The following is a 5,208-nucleotide window of genomic DNA, read 5'->3' as shown; positions in this document are numbered from 1 at the left end:
GTCCTCATCCTAACCGGTCCTGGCTCTTCACACCCTCTCCAGGTGGCTCTTACCACACACACATCATATGCCCCTTCCTGTAACAGCCCGGCCAGTGAACATGAGAGTTCCTGGCAGCAGCGGCTTATCTTCCATTATGGAGGTGTCTCCTCTTACTGCTTGCCACAGGTTTGAGAGAAGCTGCACCTGCCATTCAGGCGACACAACAAGCTGTAGCTTTGGGGACCTCGCCTCGTGTGAGGTCTGTGCATGGAGAACACTGATATCAGAGTGCTCACACTATGTCGAACAGCTGCTAGCTGTGCATCCACTGAGCTGCTCAGGCTGCTGCTTAGCTGCTGTACAAACAAGTACAACAGAGAAGCATCTATGACAAGAAGATTGCAGGGCACGTCTCTGTGATGGTGTGCACTGTAAATGACCTTCCTTGTGCAGTGTACATGCAGTGCATTAGTGTCTACTGTAGGTACAATCATAAAACAAGACTGTTGTTGTGACTTTGCTCATCCTCTTTCCGTATCAGTGTCTGAGTAACATTGAAAAATGGGAAATTAGTGACGTTAACAGAGCCTGACCAATACGGGATCTGTCAGGCCGATACCAATGTTGACTTTTTGACTTCAAAAAAATCTGACAACCAAGTATCAGCTATATTTTGCTTTCAAAGTTGAACTGAAATTTGAATCCTTTTCTACACTTTTGGTGTACGTGAACTATATAAATTCTAATGATATTAAAGCTATTGTACAATTTTTTTCATTTTTTAAACGAGGATGAATGTAGCCCTGTATAACTACCACTACTATTTACTGTAGCATTAGATAGCAGCCGGTAGCAGCAGTTCAAGACATCTGTCTCTTTACACCATTTGGGAGGAGCCATTGATGAATGTGGAGTGTTCAGGTTGTATTCCACTTGGAAAGTGATAGTTAGCAAGCTAGGCTAACTCGTTCCAGTTGGAAAGCTAGTAAGCCTTGCTTGCTAATGTTTGCAGTGATTCCCACTAGATATTACTTTCCTGTTCATGTTATTTCAACACTTGCCGAGTCATCTGCTGCTCCCACACACTCAGTGCCACGTTTGTCCCATGTTATTTAAAGAAGGAGCTTGAGCTGCATTAGCTGTCTTTCTTTCATGGGGCCAGTTGCGGCTACAGAAAATGACTACAGTGTCAAAAAGTGTGTACTTGAATCATAGTGGAGAAGATGCAGTGTGTAACAATCTTGGTCCTTCAGCTGGTTGACTCCCATACAAATATTGCACCAATCAAATTTCCACTACCAGTATTGTATTCATCGATACAAAAAATCTTTAATCCCCTTACATTTTTATTGGAGAATAAATATGTAAGGGGTGCTATGGCAGCAGGCAAATAAATAAAACTTGAATTTTGTCTTTTTGGTATTGACAGTTTTGACCAAATGAGTGCTGAAATCACAACAAACACCAGTAATACACTGTATATTCTGATTTCTTTGCGAAACTGACTTCTTATTTCAGCAACATAAAGACATAACATAAACAGCATTTTTATAAGGATCCTTTAAGTTTGGTTATCAAAGAATAATGAGCAAAACATGAACTTAGACATTTAAAGTTGAAAAATACATTTGTGACAAACTATATAATGGAGAAATTATTTCTAAATTACCCCAAACATATATTGGCAATTCTGTTCTTAAATTTCTTGTCTGGTATTGGCCAATTTATTGGTCAGGCTCTGGTTGTTAAGGTGGCTTTCTTAAGATATTGGGATAAAAATAATAATGATTTCAAACCGTCATCTACACAAAATAAATACTAAATAAATAAGACAAGAGTGCAGCTATAACATCCTCCCCCTAGAAAAACCATTTGAGTAATTACATAATGTTCCATAGTAGTGAAATGGAAATGACAGTACGTATGGTACAGATGAAAATGTGAGGCACCTTTCTGGATTGATAGAGTACACACTGTACTGTAAGTTTATTTATAACAGGCATTTTTGAAGAAATGTGGCTGCAGGAAGGGAAGTAGCAGTAGTAATCAAGACTCTGTGAGTGGATGTGATTGATTTTGAATGAATGTAAGAGTATTCGCTAATGATAACGTCTGTATACCTAAGTACTCTAACTCCACTGTGTTATCACGGCTATCTGAGAGCGTCATTACTAAAAACCTTTATCAGTTTGTACAAGATTTCCAACTCTTGTACCAAGACATTGCCCACTTCTTTTTTTAATATTTTGGGAAATCAGGACGTCTTGGAGCCGAATAGTTACGTGTGCCTTTAGAAAGTTGTTCTTTTGGTTTGGTTAGTTCGTTTTTAGATGATTGAGTTATTTTGTTATTGTTTGTTGAGAAAAGAAGAATGTTTTCATTTGAGATAAAATACTACAGCATATTGATGTTACTTGTCATATCTCATGAATTTATCACTGTCGTATTAATGCTTGATCAAACATTTAGTTATCCATTAATAGTTGAGGAGGTCAGTATTCGTATATCGGTATTCACCCATCACCCCAGCAACGGTAACAGGCACTTCTCACTACATTGTTGCCTGGGACCAGGCAACAAATGTTATTGTACATAATGACGTTAACATGTTTCTATCATCATCGTTGTTGTTGTTGTTGTTGTTGTACATACAGAACCAATTATTTTTCTAAGATGCTGTAAAACTTGAACACTCCTCAGAGAAAAAGACATTGACTGGTAAGAAGATCACGAGGTATTACAGTGTTTTATTTGGAATCGAGGTAATAAAAACCAGTGCTTACCTTGGGTTTTGAAATTGCGGTGTGTTTTGGAAATCATCATCGGTCCCATGGAACCAATTCTCACAGTACCTAAAGGACCTTAGGCGAGCGTACATGAGGGAGCAACTAATGGTGAAATACTATCAATGCTGCTTGAATACTGAATCCTTGCCAAGTGCCTGCTTGGCATTCAGACTAAAATTCAATCACTTCTTTCGTATTACACACACACATTTATTGTTTTTTCATTATCTTAAAGTACATGGTGTTAAAATAGGAATGTAATGTTTCAATGTACTGGTTGAAAAGTGATAGTGTTATTTGTTTGTACGTTTTGCCTTTTTTGTAGAAAAAAAATAAAACTTCAACTGGACGTAGAATTTGCATTAATTTCAGTGTCAAGCAACTGATGAAAATGTGAGCACAAGCGCATCACAACAACCCATCAGTTGTTCAATAAACCTTGCTCTTGAGGCTTTTAAGACCTCCGCACATCTCATTACGAGGCTCCATTCAGTGTGTGAGCTTTTAGAGGTGGTAAATTACAGCCTTTCTTCTATGGTGACCGTTAAGGGACAACACCCGTACAGCAAGATGCCAGAAGAACTACCTAGTGATGGATGTTACCTTCCTCTTTTGTGTAAAGGCATCTGCCATTGTCACCTGATGAAGGTACCTCTGTCAAAGCTCATTATTCTGTGTACATTTAAGCAGGGAAGGTTTGACCTATCAGGTGACTCTGGCTTTGTTAAATTCTGAGATGCAAAATTACTCTTCCTGAATAGGACACAGAAAAAAGGAAAGCCAGGGGGCCTAGGGAGATGGAAACATGGAATATTGAACTGGTACTCAGCACTGTGAATGTCTGCAATGAAATGTTTAAATTGCTTATTTTGTCTAATCACAAATCCAAAAACACAAAGATTTGATTTCCAGTGATATAAGATGGGAAATATTTGACATATTAGCTTTGAAAATGACCTGAACCATTCATTAGATATCAAAATTGTTGATCAGTTGCTCAACTCAATGAAGTTCACTTATTTACTTTATTTCTAAGAGTTGGATGAGAAGCTCAAAAACCAGTGGCTGGTGGCTACAAATGGTCATTTTTTCATATTAATTAGCAAGCTTTAGAGATGCTAGATGGTTTTTGTTACCTTTGGACAGAGCCAGGCTAGTTGTGTCCCCTTGTTTTCAGTCTTTATATTATGCTAAGCTACGCTAACCAGCTGCTGGCTTTAGCTTCACATTTTAATGGACAGATGTGACAGTGGTAGCGACCTTCTCATCTAACTCCTGCCAAGAAAGCAAATGAGCCAGTTTCCCAAAAGTGTTTGACTTTTCTTTTAATCTAATGCTTGTTCCAGTACTGGAATATAACACAGTTATTTGGACTTTAAATCTGCAAGCAAAGCAGTTTGCATTCAACAGGACACAGGGAGAAGTATTCCCTTTTTAATAACTCACACTCCAACTGCAAATATATATTTTAATTTCCTTCACTTAAGCTTTTTAATAAGTATTCGTAAACCTCTCCAAGGTAGCTGTTGCAGGGGTATTAATAGTTGCTGTTGTGGAGCTGACAACACATCAGCGCCTCACCACACTCTCAGCAGGGGCCCTGTGGGGACTTAGTGCGGTTTCCAACAGCCTCACACCTGTAGGAAGCCAAACCCTGGCTGGTTAACTGGGCCTATGATGATAAGATAGTGGGTCTGAGGCCTGGTCAGGGGAGTCCATTAAGGGGTGAGATGCTTTAAAATAATAGCCTTAATGGAGGCTTTATCTGTAGCTATCTGTGGCTCGCTGTGGCTCTCAAAGGTAGAACAAGATCAGAGCTTCTCACCATGGATGCTGTACATCTCAACTACATGAAGCGTGGGCTCATTTAATCTCAGGAAATATAAAACTCTGGCTATGTATAGAGACCCAGGACCATATTATACCCTTTCTAACTTTCCCCATTTTCTTCAGTTAAGCCCTTCTTGAAACAATTTGTTTTTAACAATTTTCTATTGTTTCTGTTGTTTAGCCTCAAAGCATTCTTAAGGTCTTTTTTTTCCCAGCATACAGCTAGTATGGAATAGCAAATAATATCATTTTCCTGTTTGACCTCATTTTGAATCAGTGGATCACTAAAGTCAGAGTATAAAAGTTTCTTTACAATGCTTTTTACTCAGTTGTCAGATTAATAACAACACCTAACTTAAACTAATGCAGTCTAAAATAATAGTCCTGTAATAAATACTCCTCTCATGCATGTTCAGTTTTTGGAGAAAGTGATGATTCAACTGCATGATCATTTTGGAGATTGCTGTTTGTGATGCGGTTGAACTGTATTGCATTATGTTTACAGGTGTTCCTATTATTTTGTCCACCCCATTCCACTAATTTTAATTTAAAATTGTATCTGTTTTATATAACCTATGTATAAGGCATGTAGGAGTGCTTGGGAAAGCAC

This window comes from Toxotes jaculatrix, chromosome 15, assembly GCF_017976425.1.
Source record: "Toxotes jaculatrix isolate fToxJac2 chromosome 15, fToxJac2.pri, whole genome shotgun sequence".
NCBI lineage: Eukaryota > Metazoa > Chordata > Actinopteri > Toxotidae > Toxotes > Toxotes jaculatrix.
Note: the sequence above shows the minus strand (reverse complement) of the source record.